This window comes from Manis javanica, chromosome 10 (assembly GCF_040802235.1).
Source record: "Manis javanica isolate MJ-LG chromosome 10, MJ_LKY, whole genome shotgun sequence".
In the NCBI taxonomy this organism is placed as follows: Eukaryota; Metazoa; Chordata; class Mammalia; order Pholidota; family Manidae; genus Manis; species Manis javanica.
In genome coordinates this window covers 21,685,260-21,710,472 of record NC_133165.1, presented here as the reverse complement: position 1 = coordinate 21,710,472, position 25,213 = coordinate 21,685,260, and the positions used below count along the sequence as shown (strand labels likewise).

The 25,213-nt window shown below is 46.8% G+C and overlaps 1 long non-coding RNA gene across 1 annotated transcript in view; it reads right to left on the bottom strand.

The window, feature by feature from the left end:
- Window positions 1-25,213, bottom strand: part of LOC140843995 (uncharacterized) — a 36,564-nt gene that overhangs the window by 2,226 nt on the left and 9,125 nt on the right. The window contains exon 3 of the long non-coding RNA XR_012122007.1: window positions 1-24,908. This is a non-coding gene — a long non-coding RNA (uncharacterized lncRNA). The remainder of the gene's footprint in view (window positions 24,909-25,213) is intronic.

Sequence of the window (25,213 nt, the reverse complement as noted above, 5' to 3'; positions counted from 1 at the left end):
CTTCGGTTCTCAATAAAGTCTAAGGCTGTAGCACTCAGCTCATGATTTTTTCCCCCCCTATCTTCTTAGCTTGAATTCTGGACACACAGTCTTGCCATTATAAATACTGCCCGTGGGAAATAAGGAAGTACAGCCGCTTGTGTGCTTCACCAACTGACGTGCCAGATGACAGCCAACTGCATAGCATGCAGCCTGTAAAGCAAACAGAAACCACACTGAGGCTTCCATGCATGGAGAATTGTAAGCATAGGCTCACCGTTGCTTTTATTTCAAAGTGCCCAGTTTATTCTATGTATTTTATGTATCATGTTCTATCCAGGGCACTACAGAGGATGTGAGGAACAGGATAAACAGTATAGAGAAACTGTATGATGTGTGGGAGGTGGGGACAGGCTCGCTGTGAAATGATTGCCTCTTTTTCTACTCGCTTTTTTTTCATTGTCTCCCATTTCCACATACTGAGAACATGTTTCCCAACCAATGATAGTGTCTCAAGTTGGAAGTGAAGTCATGCCTAGTGCATTATCTACAGCTGTGTCCTCAAAACCTTTCCTTTTCTTTCCCTTTCTCTTCTTCATTCCTGGACAGTCTAATGGTCCAAGCACAGTTGAGAAACCTGTGCACTTCTCAACACCCATCATCATTTCAATACAGTCAGGGAAAGCAGAACAGAGCCTTGTGGGGAAAATAATTACACTGTTTGTTAACTTACTGTCTCTCAGCTCCAAACCTACTTTCTCCTCTTTGCGATGGGGCTCTGCGAACCACTTTTGTTGTATACAAACGGTTGCCCATCAAGCTTTGACAACGAGGGGAGCCAGAGGAGCCTGCTAAGTTGGAGGAGGAGGAAGAGGCTTGCTCTTTCCTGTTCTCTGCTGGTTTCTGTTGGGCTTCCAACTGCTGTGGTTCCTGCGGGCATCATGTCAGCAAGGCTTCACACTGGAGTGGCAATTCCTCCCCACAGGGTGGCAGACGAAGACTGGGAAGTGGAGACAGAAAAGGGGACATGCTCCTTTCCGTGTGTTCCCTGTATGCTTCCCCTGGGATTCCTCCCTGCCTTAGTGTCCTGGGAGCATCAGCTCAGAAACACATCCTCCCCCTGCAGAGGCAGTTCCTTCCCATAGCAGCAAGTGAACCCCACTTTCGGTTCCGCCAGCACTCACAGCGCCAGCCACACTGATGTCGGCACCGTAGACCGGCATCAGAAGTCTGGCTTCCAGCCCTACAGGACCCCTCTTCCGAGCTCAGAGGTGCAGCAACCTCGCCGGAGAGCTGTGGCATGCCAGATCCAGTCTTGCCAAAGGCCAGGAGAAATATAGCTGAATGACAAATTATCAGGCTCTCTCTGTGAACTCTATAAAGAACTTCAAGCTTTTGTAGAGTGTTTTCAGAGAGCAAGTGGAAGATTAAGGTCATGGCTTTAAAGCTGAAGATTTAATTTTTCAGATGATGCTCTTGGTTGGGCATTTTTGGACTCTCTTTTAGAGGCTGTTAATATCACTCTGTTCACTAATTTTAACTACTCTATTTTCCCTAAGAGCTTACACATCTTCGATATTGTAAGCTTGTAGAGGGTAGGAACCTTCTGTTATGTATTCTCAGTACATGGGCAGCGCTCAGTATGTCTGAATGCTTACAACAAAGGAATTGTTTGGCTTCGGCTGTAGTTCCTGATTTGTGGACAGCAGGTTGCCAGAAAGGCTCTCCCTGCAGTGTTTGGAGACAGGGTTGTCCCAGAGAAATAGAATGGTAGCTTAATAGCAGTCTTAATTCAAAGTATCAGCAGGGAAGAAAATGTGAGTAGCAGCAAGAAATGGCAAATTGCAGCTTCTACAGGGCAAAGGTAAAAGAGAGCCAAGCAAAACAAAAAGCCCAAGAGACTCAAAAGAGTTATATTAAGATTATATCAGTAAAGATTTCTTAAAACAGCAGTCTCTGGGCCTATCAGCATCATTAATATCACAGACTAAGAATAGAAGCTGTGAAACCCTAGGAAACTACCAAAAAGTGGAGAAACACTGAAGGGGTGAATCATACAACTAAAGCAAAGAAAAGCTGGGCCTTGAGGCTTTTTATTCTGCAGCAGCAGCTTCACCCAGAGCAAGCTGCTCACTTTTCAAATGCCTTAAATCAAGCAGCAGGTGTCCACAGCCTCAAGGTAAGAAATATTAAGCAGACTTGAGGCATTGCAGAGGTGGAGCTAGGGGATTTGTCAGGGTGGATCTCTGCCAATTTTGTTTCTTTTTACCTTCATATCCTAAAAACGGACAGGAATAAAATTCTGGTTCCATATCCCTGTGTGGTGGATTTAACTGTCATCCTCCGCATACAAAGAGGGATGCCCATCGCTCCTATGAAGCATGGACCAACTTCCAGTCCAAATTCATTTAACTGTTTTAGAAATGTTTATATTTAAAACATTTACATATCTTTTCTCTTCCTGTTTCTTTTTTAAAAAATAGAAGTATAAGGTGGACATTCATGATCAAGACAAAAAAGGCTACAGTCCACTTACTTTCTATTTACGTGTAATAAATCTTGAGATTAGCATTAGTTCTAGAGATGCTTCCAGAAGAAAATGTCCTGGACTTGAGAATCATACGGTCAAAATCTCAGTATTTGGAGGGAACCTAAATGTTATCTAGGCAAAGAAACAGCAGATTTTTCCTGTGAAAGACAAGGTACTGAATATCTCAGGCTTTGTGGACCATACAGTTTCTGTCATATTGCTCAACTCTTCCATTATGCCATGAAAGCAGTATTTGCAATATATAAGTGAATGAGCATGGTTGTTTTTAATAAAATTTTATTTATACATACAGGCAGTAGGCTGGATTTAGCCCTTGGATCAAAGTTTGTGTCCCTTGATATAGGCTATCACGCCGTTTGGTGGAAGAAACTCCTCTAAGATGGAAGCAAAGTGGTCCTGAATATTTGGGCTCCATTTGATTATTCATCTTTTTATATGTTGGGTATAATACTCCAACAGTTAAGGGAATAAACCTTAAGTGTACAGCTTGATATATTTTTGCATATGCATATACCCCTGTGGACACCACCCAGATTGTGATACATTTTCAACAGCCTGCCAAGAAGGCTCTCCTGTCTCCCTGCTGAATCAGTTACCCACAGAAGTGACCCCATTCTTACTTTATCAATATAAACTAATGCTGCCTATTCCTGAGTGTCACATAGATTGAATCGAGCAGATTACGGTATGTTATGTAAGCTTTCTGGTTGTTCAACTTTATGAGGAATTATTTATCATCTAAAAAATTCTTGCTCCTCTGTTTGCAGATGACATGATATTGTACATTTAAAAAACCCTAAAGAATCCACTCCAAAACTACTAGATCTAATATCTGAATTCAGCAAAGTTGCGGGATACAAAATTAATACACAGAAATCTATACACTAACGATGAACTAGCAGAAAGAGAAATAAGGAAAACAATTCCATTTACAATTGCATCAAAAACAATAAAATACCTAGGAATAAACCTAACCAAGGAAGTGAAAGACCTATTTTCTGAAAACTATAAGACACTCATGAGAGAAATTAAAGAAGATACCAATAAATGGAAACACATCCCGTGCTCATGGATAGGAAGAATTAATACTGTCAAAATGGCCATTCTGCCTAAAGCAATCTACAGATTCAGTGCAATCCCTATCAAAATACTAACAGCATTCTTCAGCGAACTAGAGCAATAGTTCCAAAATTCATATGGAACCACAAAAGACCCTGAAGAACCAAAGTAATCCTGAAAAGGAAGAATAAAACTGGGGGGATTATGCTCCCCAACTTCAAGCTCTACTACAAAGCCACAGTAATCAAGACAATTTGGTACTGGCACAAGAACAGAATAGACCACTGGAACAGTCTAGAGAGCCCAGATATTAACCCGACCATATGTGGTCAATTAATATATGATAAAGGAGCCATGGATATACAGTGGGGAAATGACAGCCTATTCAACAGTTGGTGTTGACAAAACTGGACAGGTATATGCAAGAGAATGAAACTGGATTATTGTCTAACCCCATACACAAAAGTAAATTCAAATGTATCAAAGACCTGAATGTAAGTCATGAAACCATAAAACTCTTAGAAGAAAACGTAGGCAAAAATCTCTTGAATATAAACATGAGCAACTTTTTCCTGAATGCATCTCCTTGGGCAAGGGAAACAAAATAAAAAATGAACAAATGGGATGACAGCATGCTAAAAAGCTTTTGTACAGCAAAGGACACCATCAGCAAAACAAAAAGACATCCTACAGTATGGGAGAATATATTTGTAAATGACATATCCAACAAGGGGTTAACATCCAAAATATATAAAGAACTCATATACCCCAACACCCAAAAAGCAAATAACCCTGTTAAAAAATGGGCAGAGGATATGAACAGACAATTCTCCAAGAAGAAATTCAGAGGGCCAACAGGAACATAAAAAGATGCTCCACATCACTAATTATCAGGGAAATGCAAATTAAAATCACAATAAGTGGCTCACAGCAGTTAGAATGGCCAACATAGAAAAGAATAGGAACCACACATGCTGGTGAGGATGCAGAGAAAGGGGAACCCTCCTACACTGCTGTGGGAATGCAAACTAGTTCAACCATTGTGGAAAGCAATATGGAGTTTCCTCAAAAAACTCAAAATAGAAATACCATTTGACCCAGGAATTCCACTCCTAGGGATTTACCCTAAGAACGCGGGAGCCCAGTTTCAAAGAGACATATGCAACCCTATGTTTATCACAGCACTATTTACAACAGCCAAGAAATGGAAGCAACTTAAGTGTCCATCAGTAGATGAATGGATAAAGAAGAAGTGGTACATATACACAATGGAATATTATTCAGCCATAAGAAGAAAACAAATCCTACCATTTGCAACAACATGGATGGAGCTAGAGGGTATTATGCTCAGTGAAATAAGCCAGGTGGAGAAAGAGAAGTACCAGGTGATTTCACTCATCTGTGGAACATAAGAACAAAGCAAAAATGAAAGGAACAAAACAGCAGCAGAATCACAGAACCCGAGAATGGACTAACAGATACCAAGGGGAAAGGGACTGGGAAGGGTGGGTGGGAAGGGAGGGAGAAGGGGAATAAGGAGCATTATGATTAGCACACATAATGTCAGGTGGGGGACATGGGGAAGGCAGTATAGTGCAGAGAAAACAAGCAGTGACTCTATAGCATCTCACTACGCTGATGGATAGTGACTGTAATGGGGTATGTGGGGTGACTTGATAATGGGGAGATTCTAGTAACCACCATGTTGCTCATGTAATTGTATATTAATGATACCAAAAGAAAAAAAAGCTTGCTCTAAAGTGTGAAATTGCAAACATATCTATTACTTCATTTATGTCAAAAAACTATTGAATGATATGGCAGTGGTTATGTAAGTGTAGTAGATCTTTTTATCCCCACCACTGTATTTACTTAGAACTGCAATTATATTAGAATTGACTTGAGCCCCGTTAAACATATTGACAAATGGTTTATTATCATACACTTGAGACTCCTTCTCTTCCCGTCATATCAAGCCCCTTACCCATCATCCCAGAACCATAACGACTTATGCAGCACAATAGAGGGGTGGTCCAGCCTTCCTCTCCCAGGCTGGTAAGAGACCCAGTGTCCACCAGTCTGCAGCTGCCTTCACTGCAGTTTGTCCTCCCAGCCTGACAGGTGTGCTGAGCAGAATGTTCTACCCCAGCCTTGCTGGCCCATGGCACCATGACAGCTCTCCACAGTTCTGTCCAAGTCTCTCTTGCTGAGCTCCCTAGCCATAATCCTTTGAGGAAAAGCCACTCTGCCAGCAGCTCTACTTCCCCCATTTTGAACTAGACCATAGATGACCCTCATTTAGGGCCCCAAAGCTTTGTAGTGCTAAGGCCAAAAGCTTTGTAGTGCCAAGTTCATGAGGTATCCCCACAGCTATTCACTCTCTTCCTCAGAACCCTATCCTAAAAGAGAGTCAGGACTCTGAGATGCAGTTGGAGATAGCAGTTAAGAATATGAATTCTGGATTCAGACAGCTCAGATCCAATCCCAGCCCTTTTACTTACTAGCTGTGTGGACTTTAGTAAGATACTTAACTAATCTGTGCCCTTTTCTGCCTGTACAAAACAGTGGTAAAAACAATTCCTACCTTATTGCATTAATGTAAGGATTAAGTTAATTAATGCATCTAGGTGCTTGGAATAATACCTGACACATAGTAAACTACACTATGTAGCAATAACAAATAACTGAAATGCAAAGCCTTCCTCATCTCATCATCTTTTGTATAATAATTGAGGTATTGTTATTCTAGGCCCATAGTAATAAAGCTTAATTGCCGGGGTCAGTTTAGTCAAAGGATCTAAACTAGGCTGATACAGAAACAGAAAGGCTAAGTTTGAAATTGAATATATTGTATGAACTTTAATGGCAAAAAGATATACATATGCATAGAAAATCTACAGAAGGAAACATCAAACCGTTAGCAGTTACACATGCACAGCTTGAAACTGTCAGATTATGCATATATTAATTCTCATTTGTATATTTTTGTAATTTCCAACACAATAAACTTACAACTTTTAATTTTACCATTAAATTGTTTTCATATGTAGTGTATTGAAAATAATGTAAAAACTTGTATTGGAGCTAGAACTCCATATAGTAGATGCTTAACCATTAGGCTAGTCAACTGGCATATAGATAAGGTTTAAAAAGCATGTAAGATAATATTTCCAGAAACACAAGGAGTTCATTTACACTCAGGTTGTTAAGGGAAAAGTGAACAAACTTTCAGCTAAAAAAGTGATTTTGAAGTCTATTAAACCACTGTGCCTTCCCTTCCTTTGTGAATGGTCCCAGGAGCCTGGTGGCTGGCTTGTACCTGCTCATGTGAGAGAAAACCCACATGGATACACCAAGAGGGGTAAGAAAATTCCAGTAGTACAAACACTGCTTGGAAGTCTGATACGAGCCAGGCATTATGCTAGTTGTTAGGGATATCCACACGAGTAAAACATCATTATCTTAAAAATTTCAAGGTGGAAAATTTGGAAATAATTCCATTCATATTTATTCTACCTTAATCTAGGGCTACATATATTTTTAATCCTTGTGGAATGTATTTGATTATTGTAGTTCCTGTTGCATTTCACAAGTTTTAAATATTGACTCAGATACACACACACCTATTGTTTTTGATTGTTAAAGTTGGCAGCTCAGGAAACAGACTCTGTTCCTTTCATTCATTGTTCAGTTTTCTGCTCTGATGGACACCAGTTTGTTTAATAAGATGGTAAGTCTGGGAAGCAGTTCTTAATGGTGAATTGAATAAAATAAATTTCTTACTTCCTTCTACTGTAATTTTTTAAAACTCTTCAAAGAATTCTCCTGTCTTTGCTCTTCCCATTATTCCCCCACCAATGCCAATTATTAGGACTACCACACTGAAATGGAAGACAGAATTTGAGGAAAGATTAAAGTAACTTTTCTGTGTTTGTTTTACTAGTCATTATACCACCTTTTGTCACAAACACACTATCAGCAGAAGCAGATGGACGTCATAGAAGCGTAATCAAAATATGGGCAAAGAACCTCCACTCACTGGGGAGGTAACTTGAGTTGGAGAAACTGATTTTGGACACAGAGTCACAACACCTAGGTCCTAGTCCAGGGGTCCCACCTGGACCCTCACTAGCTGTGTAAATCACTAGGCTCTACACTATCTCCAAGCCTCAGTTTCTTTAGCACAAAATGCACAGCTTAATAAACACAAAGCTGCTAGAAAGCACAAATGAGCCTCTCTTCCTTTCGGCCTTAGCCAAGCAGTCTTTGGCAATATACATAATGTATAATTGATCTGTTTCTCTTCTAGTAGTTACAAAATTATAAGAAAGCAGCTAAAAGAGTGTATTGGGATCCATTCACCTGAGGAAATACCACTAGCAGAAAAAGAGAAGCAGGTGACCCTATACGTTTAATTCCTTAGTAGGTGGACCTGTGGGTTAGTAGACTGTTACCATATACTAGGAAGAAGAGACTTTATTTGTGAAATTTCCTGACATTTCATAAATTTCCCTGATATCTTTAGCTAAGGATTACCTATAGCGAAGAAAACCCAGGATCTAGGAGGCACAGCTCTCTGAGCAATGTCATGTAAGCTCTGCAGTTCTCTGGGGATAAAATGAAGGTGTTTCATAATTATTTCACTCCCAATAATATGAAAAGCTAGGAAACCACACTTAGGGACCTCATCTGTTCTGGGCCAGAAGGGCACATCCAACATGGAAAGGGCCTTGTGTCCATGCTCTCTGCTTTATCTGAGCCTTTTCATGTCCTTTGTCCTCATTATCAGGTAGCAAACATTGCTTTGGGGTTAGATCGCTGATTGCTGTGAATCCTGTATGGCCATCCAGGCCTATGTGTTAGCACAGAAATATTTCAAAACTATTCTATCAGTAGCAATGGTAACAACTTGATCATCCCTTCCTCTGAGAGAACTCTCTGGCCTCGCAAACATTTTGATACCATTCCATAATCATGGATGAGTCTCTTCTTTTTAACAGGCCATATATTAGCACAATTATACTATAGTAACCCCCAAAATTCAATAGTTTGAGGATCAAGAAATATATTTCTTTCTCTTTAAGAGTACAAGATAGATATTTCCTGCTGGGGTGGGGTAGGAGAACTGCTCTGTAAAATTGTTCAAGGACCCAGACCTTTGGAGGCTCTGTCATCTCCAATGGATAATTTCCAGTTTCAGCATGAAGCTTGTGATCCCCGACAGCCATAAAGGAAAGAAAGCCCAGAGGAGCGACTTAGGGTAGTTCATACACCAGGTCTGGAAACACATCCATCACTTCCGTGGCCTGAAGCTCTGTCACATGGCCTCACCTAGCTGCAAAGGGGACTATTAACCACAGAAAAGCTTTATGCTGGGAAAGAAAGAGAGAGAAAGGGAGAATGAATTTGGACAGCTAAGTCTCAGTCACAAGCCCTAAAAGATGGACTGATCCTTTCTGAGTATTAAAACAAATAGACCACTAAAAGAGGTCAGGCAAAAGGTTATTGACATGTCTTTTTATGTTCTGTCCAAGATAACATTAAGTAATTATCAGATATTTTCTTCACTAATTTCTTAGCTCTCTGCTGATAAAGTTACTACTTGGGTTTAAACAGCTGAGTATAAACTCTCCTCCACCCCCACATCTTAGACAAAAAGAGAAATACAGCAACAGTCATCTTCCACAGATGTTACTCAGCAGCTGCATTCAAAGAGAGGATGTATTTTCCATTCACCACTGCCCAGCTACACACACTGTGCTGGCACTGTGGGCAATGCCAGAGCCTCTGCCTGCACACAGCCTCCTCTCCCAGAGGGAAGATGAGCAAGCAGGCCATATGCCGGGGTGGTGAGAAGTGCCAAGAGGAAGAGGACAGTGAGTGGAGGCAAGAGATTGGGGGGGAGCAGGGCCATTTTGCATGGGGTGCCCTGGGAAGGCCTGAGGAGGACAGGTGAGCAGAGGCCTGACCAACCAAGAAGGAGAGAGCCATCCTGCTGTGAAGGAAAAAATGCTCCACATAGCACGTGCAAAGGCCCTGAGAGAGGAGCAAGCGAGGTCACAGGAGGAAAGCCAAGGGAAATGAGGAGGCCTGCAGGCAACCCAGAGGGCAAAATCCAGCAGATGGATTTGCCCAGATTCGGGGAGGTGGAGGAGCTGGGCAATAAGTCTTAGCATGTAGCCCTGCCCTCTGGAAGCTCTGCATCTTGAGGACTTAATAATTCCAGCACCTCCCAGCTAAGTGCTTCCCGTACATTGTCTCACTGGAGCCACACAACTCTATGGGAAGCTATCTTCCAGTCCCTTTCACAGGCTTGCAGACAGGCTCCAAGTGATTAAATGGAAAGACAGGGCTGGAATTTGAATCCAAGTCTCTCTAATTCCAAACACTGCATTCAATCCTAGGAAACAATGATAACAGCTACCACTTACATGCATATAAGAACTACTGTTTTATCAATACCTCAGTGACATGAATCCATTCCGCAGATAAACAAACGTGGAGAGGGTTATTAAGTAAGCCATATAACCACACACTTTAAAGGTCAGGCCAGCATCAATAACACAGCCTCTAGCTCCAGGGTGATGCCGCTGTAAAGACACAGCACCAACAGGACACAGGAGGGCCGGGGAGAACACCCGTGTCACATGTGTGCCACGTCCAGAACCAAGGTGCTGGAGCCCGCTGAACACAGGTCCGGGTAACAAGGCTGCATAGGACTGCAGGGGCTCAGTTCTCAACACGTGTGGGAAGACCAGAGCCACACATGTGATCTTTTCAACTCTTTAAAGAGGCAGAAAAAGCATTTCCAGAAAAGAAACTAATAAAGCTGAGAGCAAGCAGGGCTGAGAAGAGGGAAAGGAGGGTCAGGCCCATGCAGAGGGCCTAAAGAGACAAACGGGCATGCAAAACAGATAAAGCCACAGTGCATTGCCTACCTGGGCCACACTCTGCCTGCAGTTACTCCGGCCCAGAGCTCACGCATTCATTCCTCAGTAAACATCTACTGAGCACCTACTGGGCACAAGGTACCTTCCCAGGCAGACAGCCAAGCTCCCGACCTACCTAAGGAAGCAATGTCTTTAATGGAGGATTTCTTAATGGGGGACAATACACATTCACATCTGCCTACGGTGAAACAGAGTCTGCCTGACCACATTCTGAACTTGACCAGGGAACTAGGGACCTGGGAACCAAGGCCTCAGACCAGCGTCTCAATGTCTGTGAGCCTGTCTTTGGTGCACAAGGGGCAAATAGCACCTGGTTCCCCACTCTCTGGGGCACTGCCATCAGAGAAGAGACCAGATGGGACAGTGCTATGTTAAGGCACTGCTTCTTATGGATGGCAGCCAGATGCATTAACAATTTAGAAGAATTCATCATAACGCTCCAGTTACATTTTTTTTAACTGAAAACATTGATAAGGCTGTTAAAAAACAAAACCCAAAAAAAGCCAGTAATTGATTCTCATGATACCATTGCCATATAAAAGAAAAAAAGAGTCAAGGTTTCATATATTATTGAAGACAGGATAGTATCTCTTTGGTTCTTATCTTCAAGAAACCCAGTGCAGGTGGTGAGGCTATAGACTGGGAAACGTGGACACAAACTTGGGAAACTGTGCCTTTACTTCAAGGCCTGTTTGAATTCTGAATTTCCTTACAAGGCTTTCTTCCCCACAGAGTTCTCAACTGGCCAGAATTTCTTATGGGGGAATGGGATGTTCATAATTGCAATATGAGGTCCCTAAGAGAGGCAATCTTTTTTTCTTAATTAAAGACTATTTTTCAGAGCAGTTTTAGGTACACAGCAAAATCAGAAGGTACACAGACTTTCCATATACCCCCTGCTCCCCTCCCCCCACAGGCACAGCATCCCCCATTACCAACATTCTGCAGAAGGGACATTTGTTACAACTGATGAACCCGTGCTGACCCAACCCAACCCCCCAAATCAACATCAGGGTTCACTCTGTGTTACTTATCATGTAAGTTTGGAAAATTGTATAATGACATGAATCCACCATTACTGTATCGTAGAGTAGTTTTGCTGCCCTAAAAATCCTCTTTGCTCTGCCTATTCCCTCCTCCCTGCCCCCAACCCCTGGTGAAATTGCCTCTTAATCAAAGAAATTACCCCATCTTGGTCAGCCTTCTGCTCAGTGATGGCACATCCCGCGCATGTCTCATCTACACTAACGAGCTGCTTGCACCAGATCTAGCAGGAGGAGAGCTCAGCAGAGGCCCATGCACAGCACAGACACCCTCCACCGCTGGAGTGTCAGCACAGGGTGCCCTGGGATGCTCAGGACAAGAGCGCCATGCTCAGCGGCCTTCAGTCCCTTGGCTCTGAGCCTCTCCTGGAGGGAGCAGTTCACCACCCTGAACATGCTCCTTCGGCTGAGATGTTTATTTCATGCACCCTCCTGCTCTTACCAACCCCTCTCCTGGGCTCAATACAGAGACAGCAGTCGGCCTGGTCCAGCAGCCTCTGACCCAAAGATTTCCTGCAGGGTCTCCTGAGAGACTTTAACTGCCTTATTTTGGCCTACCCACAATTGCTGCATGTATTTCCTGCCCAGAACCCATCTTTTCTCATGTTCACCACCCACCCTACTACCAATCTGATTAAACCAAAGTCATCTATTCAGACCCAGATGAAAAGGCACCTCACCTAGAAGCCGTCCCTGATTTCCCTACCCCTCAGCAAGCTGCAGAGAGTGCAATAATGTACTGCCTGTCTCCTGCAATTAAGTCACAACTCCGTAAAGGTGCACAGGGAGTCATCTTGGGTCCCTAGAGCTGCCGCACACTGGGTGCTCGGTCAAGGCTAACTCATGCAAAATGAAAGATGCAGAAAGACTATTCCTACCTAACTACAATACTACCAAACTAACAGCAAACATAACAGCCACTGCATAGTGAACACTTTCTATGCACAACCTGTCAGCACAAGACAAGCCTTGTTCAATTCTCACAACCACCTGATGAGGGCGCTCAATAATACAGAGCAAGAAACTGGGACAAGTCCTGAAGAGACCCAAGTCACCATCCAGAATCTCTCTTAGGCTGAAAAGTGTGGAAATAGTTCTGGGCAGGACCAAGAGCTAGAAAGAAATAAAGTGCTTTTTAGTGGGGAGCTGTGAGGGGCAAGAAGGTGGTCAGGTGGGGGTTCTGGTAGCTTTCATTCCAGTGACAGGAGCAGGATGCATAGAAAGCTGCTGTCAATAGGCTCCTTGGCTCATCAGAGCCCTAACCCCAGCTAAGCCACTTACTAACCTCAAGCACGCTTCCACCTTTGCAAAATACAAAATGGGGATGCTGCCACGTTCCCTGCAGGAAGGTTGAAAGGATCAAGTTCCCAGCCTGGTGTACGCACAGCAACAAAGGCAGGGAAGTGACTCAGGGTCCTGGATTTTAGAGCATAATCTCTGGAGTCAGAACCTGGGTTCAGATCCTGACTCAGCAGCTGGGTAGCTCTGAACAGATACCCACCCTCTCTGAGCACCAACTTCCTTATCTTAACAGTCCCTACCTCATACAAGTGTTGTAAGGATTCAATTCAGTAAAATGTAAATGAGGTGCTTAGAACAATGCCCGGCACATAGAAAGCATTCAACACAGGTTACTGATCACAATAATGAGAACCTTTCCCTTCAGCGGTGGGGGACAGGCAGACAGGGACAAGGTAACAGTGACTACCTAAGTACAGGTTGGTTCAACTGAGCACATTTTCAGGAGTTATGAGGTGAGCTCCTGTGTGCCTCAACCTTGGGAAATAAAAAGGAATTTTGAAAAGTGATATGTCCTAAAGCATCAGACTAGATAATAGAACTTTCTGAAGTGTCAAACAAGATCACCATGGGCAACGTGAGAAGTCAGTCCCAGAGGGCGAGGAGTCACTTGGAGGAGGCTGAGCAAGTGTCTGGGTTCTGGGCTTTTAGGCGTGGCATGTGGGGATCCCAAACCTGCCACTCAGACTTTGCAGCTGAAAATTGTAGGTTTCAGAGGAAGAAGTAAACTTAAAGAAGTGTTTCCCAGAAAGTTCCAGAAAACATACAAATGCCCTTGTGACAAAAACAGCCATGGTAGCCTGACCTGAAGAGGCCCGATTCACACTGCACAGAAGTCCCCCAGGAGCAACAGTGGGATGAACAATGCAGACCTGACCCATGCCCTTGATCCAGCCTTCCCTGCCACCTGGCCCTGACGCAGAGCACCTCCACCCTCATGGACTGCGCCCCTATAACTGCATCCACATCAGAGACTGAGGACGCAAAGACAGGTAGAGTACTGACACTAGGAATCCTAAAAAAGCCATCACAGAAAGAAGGCCTTCAGGCTATCCCCCCGGCCCCAAGCTGCCATCACAGAATGTTCCTGGTAATGGTCAAAAATGAAATGGCCCAAGAGTTAGTACGCCAGACACAAAAAATAAATAAATATAAAATTCACTCTTTCGGCAGGCTTTAAATTTATACACATTCACTTTGCTGACTTTCCTTGGGCAGAAGAGCTAGGAGGTAATGTCGGGGTTGATTTCCATATATCACGTAAATACTGCATTTCTCCAAGTGCCAGTGACACGCACGGGCAGAGGTGCTCCCTAACCTGCAATTTTGTCTCTTCTCCCCAGCACCACACATCCCATTGTTTGTTCAGTCTCCGTCATTGTGGTTTCCTTATTCTTTATTACCTGCCACAGCACACATTTCAAGTGACAGCAGAGCAGCATTTCTGTACTGCGACCCTCAGAGTTTCACTGGATGTCCCTCTCCTAAGGCTCAAAAAGGCAAAGGACCATCCAACTGGAAATCCTGGCCTGGCTTCAGATAACCAAACAGCACATCCGTCAGGTACACAGGAGAATGTTAACTTTAACAGTAAGAAATTGATCTGTGATAAAGAGCAGCATTTGGCATCACTGTGAAAAGGATGGATTCGTCCATAAGGGTTGCTAGGAAGGCACCATTTTGGGAGTAAGAAAGAAAACCTTTATCTCTGTTTCTGCTATGTATTAAAATAAATTTCAAATGGAGTTATTTAAATGGGCAATGTAGAAGTAAAAACTATATAAATATGTAAGCAACCTTTATGCTACCTTGCAGAACAAGTCCATTAAAGAAATAATAATTTGGTTTTTTGTTTTTTTTAAATTCCTGAATACCGAGGGCCAGTCTAACAAAAAACTGGCCCATTGTGGAAACTTTAAGGTCTTTAGGGCAGTAAACAACCAGAGTGGAAAGAACACATGTTTTCTAATTGAATCCCAGAACCCCCTTGTCTCAGCTCTGGGACCTGGGCAAATGACAATCTCTTTGCCTCTCAGTTACCTCAGCTGGAAAAATGAGACTAATATTGCCGAAATCATAGGACAGGAGTTGCAAAGGTTTTACTGGAACACAGCCACACTCATCCATTTTTATACTGTATATGGCTGCTTTCACTAAAGCGGCAGAGCTGAGCTGTTCTGACAGAGACCAAGGGGCCTGCAAGGCCTACCACAGTTACCATCCAGCCCTTTACAGAAAAGGTGTGCCGAGCCCTATCTTAGGACATAGAGCAACTCTCCCATCTACCTCTGACTGACAGCCTTCGCCACTCCAGGGCTGGAGGTGGCTCTGTGGTTAGGTGCATGGCCTGCCAGACACTCATGCCCTTCTGCGGGGCCTGCTGGTAGCCCCCAGTAAGAGACTGCACACTGCCTTTAACATATGGGAAAGGGCATTCAAGCGGCTGTGGCTTCCACACTGTACATCCCTCCCCACAGCTCCAAAGGACTCCTCAGCTTTGCTTCTGGTCCTCCTGCTGTCCCCACTCAGCCTCCTGCACTGGGCCTTCTTCCTCCACCCTCACCAGTTCCCCAGAGGCGGCCACACCTCCACCCAGGGCTCACCTCCACTGCTCCCCAGCAGATGCCCAAAGGCCGCATGCACCACAGCACTGCACTGGCCCCTCCGCACCTCTCTGCTTCGTCTCCCACCACATCAAACCCACTCTCCTGCTCTTTAGCCTCTGTGCCTTGTCACAGGTGCTCTGAGGGCCTGGAAATCCTGGGTGCTTCCCTAACTCTGGGCCTCCTCCAAGTTCCAGCTCAGAAATCACCTCTTCTGTGACTCCCTCACCCACTGGCTGTGGCAGACGTGCAAGCCAGGAGGCACGCCTGTCTTATCCATGCCCCTCTTCACAGATGCTCCCTCCACAGGCGTTCCCCCTACACCCCATGGCACCTGGTGAGATGTAGGGCGGCTGGTTGACTCGAAGTGAGAATCATACAGTCTTCCAGAAGCGGGGATGGGCCACAGGCTGAGTGGGGATGAGGAGGATGGAGCTGGCGCATCCAGCCTGAGAGCAGACGGTTCTAAGTTGCTCCAGAATCTATCTCCTGGAAGCCAAGCTGAGGACAGTTTGCAGCTTCTGGCCACCAGGTGCAGAGGCCTGGCCAAGGGCAAATGAGATGCAGGCACAGAGCGGCAGCCCACCAAAGAGAAGAGCGAGGAAAACCCCTCCAAGCCCACGTGGTGCAGAGAAAGTGCTGAGATCTGCAAAGTGGCTGGCATCTGAAAAGTCAAGCACAAGCCACCACAGGGCCCTGAAGCCTGACACTGGGGCAAAGCCACAGAGGAACACCACTCGGAAAAGAATCCTATTGGTTCAGTGAACTTGCCACTGGCTGACTGGGTCTCCTGCTGTACAAAGGTAGTCAAGACGGTTCACTGACGGTGACTTGCTGAGAGAGTGCAGCCACAGGAACAAGGCGGGCATGGCCACCCCAGCTCTTGCCCAGCTCCACGCGGCACCCAGGCCCCTGTGAGCCCCTATAATACTCTGCCCTTGAGTCCTCCACCTGAGCAGGTCCTGAGTCGCCCCAGCAAACATGCCCAGGAGAGCTCATCGGGCCCCCTTTCCCAAGCCCCCGCCACACAGGTATGCACCTCCACACCAGTGTTCTGTCCTTTGCGGTGAACTGTTCACCTCAGGTGCAGCTATAGAGGCGCCCCCACCAAGCCACCGGGGCTCCAGGGCCCAGCACAGCCCCTGGCCAGGGCGAGCCTGAGAGACGTGTAGAATGAGTCAAGGGGCAGATGAATAGGCAAATTAATAAACAAGTGAATAACCAACTGATGCCCACTGCTAAGACCTGCCCTTCATCTCCAGAAACTGAGCCTGGGAAGGGCCAGGCAGAAATGTCAATGGTGTTTAATAACAAGTTCAAGGCCTCACCAGAGAAGCTAACCACCAAATGCACAGCTGTGATTTCCTGTCCTAGTGACAGGGATTCAGATGCAAACTGAGCTTTTTCCAATTCTCTCCGGGATGGATACACATGGAAAAGAGGGGAGAAATTCCTACTCTTCATTACCATGACCTAAAACCTGACCAGTCCACAAGACCACGCCTCCCTCCTCAGTGCAGGAATCCAGGTTCCAAATACATCAGCAGGGCAGGGACCAAGCGCGTCACCCAGGAACTCAAACAGAAACACAGACACCACTACAGCTAACACTCCACTCACACAGTGATTATGGGTAGACGAGGTTACGATATAAAGTCCTGAAGCAGTGCCTGGAGGGTGGGGGAGAGACCTCCCATGTCAGCCATCAAAGGCCACGGGGGTAGTGGGGGGGGGGAATTATCGAGATCAATTGATCTTCAACTCCCTTTTCAAAATAAAAAAGGGAAAACCGTGGTAACTAGACAGCTACATCTGGATGGCTCGCGCATGCAGAAGCGCACACACACACTCACTCTCTCACACACATATGCATAGAGCTGTGTACTAATTCTTTAGCTTTATATACATCTTTTCCCAAAGACCTCAAAGAGCCTTACAAACACTCCCCTGGGGCCCGTCCTGTTATAAAGAGAGCACTTATGCGGGCACACGCCCAGAAATAAAAAATGCCCTTCTGTGGATATATACTTAACCTACACCATCATTTTTCAACTTAACATACTGCTTTTTATATCTTTTTCTGCCTACCCACTCCCTTTTCTTTTATCTCCAAGAGAAAGGATAAACTGTTAAGCTCTAAAATGTAACTTTTAAAAATCAATCTTCGGCCCTTTCCAGCTTTTGGTGCTGCTCTCCTGCCTCTCCCTTTCCCCTGCCCACCCGGGGTTTCTACTCTGAAAAATGGAGGAAAAAAATGCCCAAGATATGTTCCCAGTGCTCAGATGGTCAGTAGCTACCATGCACTGTTTACTGTCTGCCCAGCAAGGTGAGGGTGAGAAGCACTTTAAACATGCCATCTCATTAACTGCCACATCCTTGAGAAGCAAGGTTTACTCCACATCATACAGATGAGAAAGCAAAGGCCCAGAGACAGGTGGTGATGTGCCCCAGGACACACAGCAGGGCAAGGACCCACACTCCATCTGGCTCCCCTGGAAGCCTACCCTGACCTGTGCTCCCCCTAACCCAGGGTGCCCACTCCCTCAGGACTCACACCAACTCCCAGTGTACGGCCTGTCCTGACCTTTTTCTGTCCTCCTCCTCTGGAAAATCAGGAATCTGATTAAATCCTGCCCTCCCATCATCCACCAAGCTTTGAAACTACTATTTCTACATAACCTGGAAAAGAAAAGGCTTGAGGAACCCATGGCAACAGAGTGAGAAATATAAGAAAATCACAAGGGACAGAAGAAAAATACTTGGCAATATCTCAATAAAGTTCTACATCTTTCAGTCTTCCAAACTTGTAGTTTTTAGGTTCTTTGCTCATTCTTGTGTGTGCACACACACACATGTGCTTGCGCTCGCTTGCTCACTCTCTCCCTCTCTCTCACACACACACACACACACAGTGTTTGTTTATAGTAACATAGTGCAAGCCTTAAGGCAGGTGTCCCAAAAGCAAATGCAGGCAGAGCCTCACAAGTAATGACAGTGAACACAAGGAAGTTCCCAGAGGGACCTGGGGACAGCTGGAAGCGGGGAGGACATGCCCTGCCGAGGCAGCAGACCCTGCGACCAGTCCACTGTCCCATGCAGGGATGCATGCGGGCTGCCATCAACGTGTCCGATGCATCGAGAGAAGCCAGCACCCACCTTTCTTATACAAATCTGACTTCACAAAGGTTCTGACCAAGCAGACCCAGTGGATCACAGGACGGGCCAGCACTGTGCGACCCCCTGCCCTAAAGTCCGAGCTCCTGACCACAGGTTAGTTTGGAAATGTCAGGACAAGCATAGCCTCTTTTTTAAAAAATCAGCTCTCTGTTCCAGATCAGAGAATGACAGAAGTGCCGAGACAGAAGGGGCTGCAGGGCAGAGACCTCAGGAGGTGAAGACCAGCAGCAGCTAGGCCCCCAGGGCAGCTCCCAGGAACCTCCAAGTGACAGACTCAGGGACCAGAGAAGGCCGGAGCATCCCTGCCTTGCCCCACGCAGAAAAGCCTCTGAGACAGCACCTGCGTACAGAGGAAACTGTCACATTAGGAGTATGTAGGGGGGGGGGCCTATTTTTTTCACTCATTTATCAGAATATAGTTGATACACAGTATTATATTGGTTTCAGATGTACCGCACAGTGACTCGATAATTACATACATTTACTAAGTGGTCTCTTTCAATTTCATGCTTTTCCACATATATTTTTTTCTTCTCAAGGAGTCAAGAAGCAGTCTCTCCATTTATCTCTAGAAAGACAAGGAGGTCCCAGCACATCATTTAGATTTAAGGATGTAGCCACGAGGACCAAACACAGAAACAGTTTTAAAGGTTGCTTCAAGGAGAAGAAATAGAACCAAGTGACTTATCTGGCCAGTAAGAAGAGGGAAGGGGTTGGAGGGAGTGGCATAGTTGTTTTCTTTTTAATCAACATCTTGAGGAATTCACATAACATAAAATTACCCACTTTAAAGCCAGTTCAGTGGCATTTAGTCCATTCAGTGCTGTGCGGCCAGCACCTCTGCCCTGTTCCGGGCTCTCCGCCAGCCCGGTGCAAACCGCACACCTGTGAGGCAGGGTCTCCCCCAGCTCCCCTCCCCAGCAGCCACTAATCTGGTTCTGTCTCCATGGCATTTCCTATTCCAGATATGCCACATAAACTGAATCCTACAGTATGTGACCTTTTGGGTCTGGCTTCTTGCACCTAGCATAGTGTTTTCAAGGTTCTTCCAAAGCATAGCTTGTCTCAGCTCTTTTATTTCCTTTCCGTGGCTGATGCTATTCCACGTGTGGCTAGACCACATGTGTTCATCCATCCATCCACTCACTGGTGGACACTGGGGCTGTCTCTGCCTTCTGTGAATACTGCTGCCATAAACATTTGCATTCATGTGCTTGTTGGAGTCCCTATTCTCAGTTCTTCTGGGTAAACAACTAGGAGTGGAATTGTGGGGTCATGTGATACTATTTCACTCTTCACAGAACTGCCAAGATGTTTTCCACAGTGAAGAGACACAGTTGTTTAAAATCCCTGCATCTTATGAAAGAGTGAAATGTGTTTGGTAGAATCTATGTCTTCACCCCCACCAAGCACAGTCAATTCTTCCTTTTGCCATATTCACCTCAAATATTTTAACAAATTACATAGTTGAAAAACAAATTTTGGGGAATGAGGCAGGAGTTGAGAGGAAGGGTAGAAGACAGCTGCTCACCCCAGATGCTGTCACAGGGCATAGACTGGCTTGCTTAGCCATCATATGCGAAGCTGGCCTCTTCTCTAGCAGTGTGCACAGAAGAGCTAGTTATATGCTGAACTGTTTTACAAAGAAAGGCCCAGGGGACAAATTCCTAATTATCATTACCGCGACCTAAAACCTGACCAGTCTACAAAACCACGCCTCCCTCCTCAGCACAGGAATCCCAGTAAAGGGTCTGGGTTAAGGGACAAGTAGAATACAACTGTTACCTGGATAGTGGCAGATAAATGTGAAGCCCCAGAAAGCAGGGCCTACCTGCTCTTCATTGCAAAACAGCTAACTTAGCAAACACTCATAAAGAGATAGTACATTCCACAGCAGTATTCACCCAGGCATTAGTGAGTAACCTGGGCCACCACCCTGCTGCTGTTACAGCACGAGTCCATTTGGTGACTCAGAACACCCCCTCCCAAAACGCACACACACAGCCTGTGCTGTGCAGCAGAGACCAGCAAAAACTCCCCTGAGCCTCTTTGGACACAGCATGTCCTATTCTGCTGCCCCCACCCCTGTCTGTGGATCTACTGGCGTGGCTCCTGAAGCCACACAGATCCGTGACCCTGTGTAAACTGAAGAACCACCTTCCTCCTTGGGGCTGTGAAGGAGACTCCATCCCTCTGCAGGACAGGATTCCCAGCAAGAGGAAACAACACTGGTGGCACTGCTCCTCCCCTACAAGGTCAAAGACCCCAGTGCCAGAATTGTCTGACCCCACAGTTTCACAGATAAGTAGAAATAAACCAGAAGTGGCTCCGCCCTGCTAGAGCCGAAGTGGTGAGGGAGCTTAGGGAGCCACACAGTGGGGGAAGGTGGCCTCAGCCATGCGGGGACAGGGCAGATGACAGCAGACAGTAGGGTAATGCCTCACCCAGGCAGTGCTACACATTAGCACCACATAGGCAGCTATTAAAAAAAAAAAACTAACAACCAAGAAACCAAAGCTCAGACTGCACCACAGCCTAGCTAACCCAGAATCTCCGGGGGTGGGGCGGGGGGGACCGAGTATCCATGTTTTTGTGGGAAGCACATCAGCTGATGTGGAAAGGCCCTGGCAGGGCTGTGGGAGACCCCAGGCTGAAGATGCAGCACAGCAGCCCTGGGCACAGTGAACATCAGAGGCTCCTACTGCAGGCGGGCACTCCCCAGGGCACCTCACAGACTTCACTGCAGTCGGCCCTCCCAACAGCCCCCAAGGTACATGCTGTCGCCATTCCTGTTTATCAGATGAGCATTCTAAGACTCACAGAAGTTAAATAATCTGCTCTGGGTCACACAGCAAGGCAACTAGGGTCCTGCTGTGCCTGGAGCCCGTGTTCCCCCAGTGAGGCTGCAGAGCGAGACGGCAGAGGCCTCTGTCCCAAGGATCACCGCGGTTTCTCTGGGGAAGTTTTCAGGTGTTTCCTCCTCCTGGGAAAGGTGACTGATCCCATACCCCAACACGCAGACAAGCCCTGTTAACCGCTCCAGCCTGGTCTCAGATGTATTCCTGTGAAGCAGAGTCCACAGCAGGGCTGAGAGCATTAAAGGGGACCCAGTGCCCCCAGAGGAGGCATGGGGTTCAGTGTGACAGCGAGCAGGCCTAAAGGGGAAGGCCGACGAGAGGGCCTCAGGTTCTAGCTGTCCCCTGCACATGGCTATTTTCCATCCACTGCCAACCTTGAGGGCTAAGTGTGGGCTTGGTTGTATTAAAGGAACCAATGAGTTATTTCACGGAACTGGTGATGTCATCCCCGATTTTACAGGTGGGAGAAAACAAGAAGTTAAATGACATAGCTAATAACAGCTGGTAGTGGGTGAAACTGTGCATAAATTGTCTCCAAACAATCATACGAAGCAGGTGCTACACTCAAATCCAATTTGTAAATAAAGAAACACTGAGACACAGATCAGAACGCAGGCCATTTGACACCAGGAACCACAACCCTAACTACCAGGTGATCTGGCTCCCCAGCCTCACAGTGGGCCCTCAGGGCTGCGTGCTGGCTTAGTATTTTACCCCCAAAATCAACATTCTCTAGATTCTCACTGGAGAGACAAAGTCTCAGCAGGTGCTGCCCAGCTTGGCCAGAAGTCATGGGCTTCACCCAGCTTCACCCTGTTCCTCCTCCCCTAGCAGAGCCCGGAGGAGGGAGACCTAGAGATAGCTGATCCTGAGGACCCAGGGCCGCCTAAATGCAACGGGGCCCTGGACGCTGGGGCTGTGAGAGCAGGACATTCCCTACTTTACTGAAGCTGGCTCCGGCTGGCTTCTGTCACCTGAGAACAAATGAGTCACTTCATATGCTGCAACTTGGAACCTGCATTGAGTTGGCCCTGGAGACAATGTCACCAGCAGGCTGGGAGATGCAGAATGAGGAAACGATAAAAGCAAAGTTGTGTGATGTGAGGACAAGTCACAGACGAGGATGCGTGTCCACAGCTGGTTCAGCCACTAACTGGCAAGGGGCTTTAGGCATTTCACATCCAGTTTGGGTCTATGAGATGAGGAGGTTAGATAGCTGATCCTCTGGAATCCTTCTAGCTCTGGGATGCTGCAATTCATCAGGAATAGCATATGAATGTTCTGGTTCCTGGCTCCACAGGCAGCGGACCACCAGGCAGGCCCATCACCTGCTCCTGTCGGCAGGCTACTACTATTTGGCATTAACCAATGCAACCAGCAGACACATGACCCTGACCTGGCCAAAGCCCAGGGCTGCCAAGGCTCTGACGGCCACAGCACCAGCATCTGCTACAATGGCCTCGTGCCCAGCACAGTGCTGGGATTAAGTGATGGCAAGGAAGATTAACTGTAAGTGAAATGCCCGTAAGTAATTCGGACATTGGATGCGCAGCTTCCTCCCACCCTTGGGCTCTGATCTCGTATGTATGAGCGATTCCCAGACAGAACCACACACAAAACCTGCAATTAATTAGAAGCACTGAGCGGGCAGAGGCAGCTCTCACACCAGCTCTAGGCGGCCCTGCTCCACGGCTCAATACTGATGCCTGTCACACAGAACACCAGCTCCACAACGCCAAGAAAGACTCCTGGTCCCAGTCCCAGCCAGGCTGTTTACCTCCTGTGCAGCCATGGGCACCACTTACTCTGAGTCCTCCTGAGCTTCCCCACCTCTGAAATGGGTATGCTGGCACCGGCCACCCACCTCTGAAATCACAGATGCAATTCAACAGAGAGAGGCCGTGAGTTTCTGTATAAATGGAATATGTGATGCCAATGTCTGCTAAGCAATCACGCCTCAAGCCATCTCCTCAGTCAGACAGCTGGAAGGGAAGCGGAATGATGCCCCCAAGTCATGTAACACAAGCAAGCGAGGCCTAGAGGGGAGGACTGACAAATCGAGAGACGCCCAGACCCAGGCAGCCAAGAAACAATGGAAGTCATTTGGCTCTCCTGACACCGAGCCCACTGAGCTGACCCTAACGAGCACTGTGTTTCCCATCACTGTTGCCAATGGCCATGAGGACTCCTCCCAGGGCCCTGATGACTCAGGAGGTGACCTCCAACACCAGGCAGCACACATGGGCCTACCGCAGGGCAGGTAGGGAAGAGGCAGGAGTTAAATGTCAAGCTGCCCTGTGCAGGTAACAGACAGTCCTAAGCTAACAACAGGGGGATATTCAGGACCAGCCGTCTTAGAGGAAGAGTGTAATCACAAACTGAACAATTAGCGGCCTTTAACTGTCACAGATTTAACACTCTTTCACTTTAGAGCCCAGCTTAGACATCCTCTCCAACGGGCCTTCTGGATTCTACAAGACGAAGCCTGGTCTCCTCCTGGGGCAGGAGGCCTGAGGACCTTCAACTTTTACAACCTCCCCTAAGCGGTGAGTCCTGTGTGAGCAAGAGTGAGCCTACCACCTCTGGATTTCCCTCTGGTGTCCAGCCCAGCCCAGGGCCTGAAAGTCTTCCTTGCAGCTGGAGGGGACTGGGTGACTCCGTCTGGACCACCGGGTCGTAAGGGAAGTCTGCTAGGTGGGCCTCTGGGGAGGCTCTTTTCCTGATAAAGGGAAGCAACGGCCACTGCTGCCCCTTCTCCCTTGCTTCCTGCGTGAGGATGGGTCTGGCACCCAGAACAGCAGCAACCATCCTGCAAACATCAGGTGACAGACGTTAGGATGGAAGTTAGCAGGAATGGGTGCAAAGCTACGTAACTGTGCCACAACCGCCTCCAGACTGCCGGCTACCGCCTGGTACAGGGAAAACGCAATGCCTGGTTAGGCTGCCGGGCTTCAGTTACATGCAGCTGAAAGCATCCCTGAGCCCCTCCACCCAGCACCCTCTGGCCCACCTGGATCAGAACAGTGACCTGGGCCCTCTTTGCCTCTGAAGCACTCCCAGAGATCACCCTCCACAGAGCCCAAATCCCACTCAGAAGTGGGTCCCCGGACTCCTTTGAGCCACTGTCAGTTACACTGCACCCAGGTTGGCCTGGGGACCAAGTGAGATGAAGACTCCAGTCGGGAGGTGACCGCTAGGACGGGAGCAGGGGTGAGCCTGTCATTTCTGACTCTCACACGCAGTAGGTCTGCAGTAGTCACTGATTTCTCTGTTGTGCACAGCACAGCTAGAAGAACTCCAGCTGGGGTCGGAGGGGCTTCACTGTGAAACACGCGGCTCTGTGAGTTACCTCAGGCAAGCGACTTGACCCCTCTGGACATTTTCCTCACCTGTAGAATGGGGAGAGCCATATTCACCTCCTACAGCTGTTCTGGGACTGAGATGAAGGGGAAGCACCAACCTCAGCAGGGCTGGAAGGCCCACCCCTCCCTCCTCCTGTTCCTGCCCCACCCTGGGGCAGAATCACCCCAGGTCCCACCTTCCAAAGGAAGCTTAAGGAGACTGTAGTTCCCCTTGTGGCCACTAAGTTCCTTTCAGCTAAGCCCCTTCGCCTAACACACAGCCCAAGAGAACCACTCCCTTCTTTCATGCTGAACCCCTGTTACCCAAACATAAAAACCCGCAGAGGAAGGCC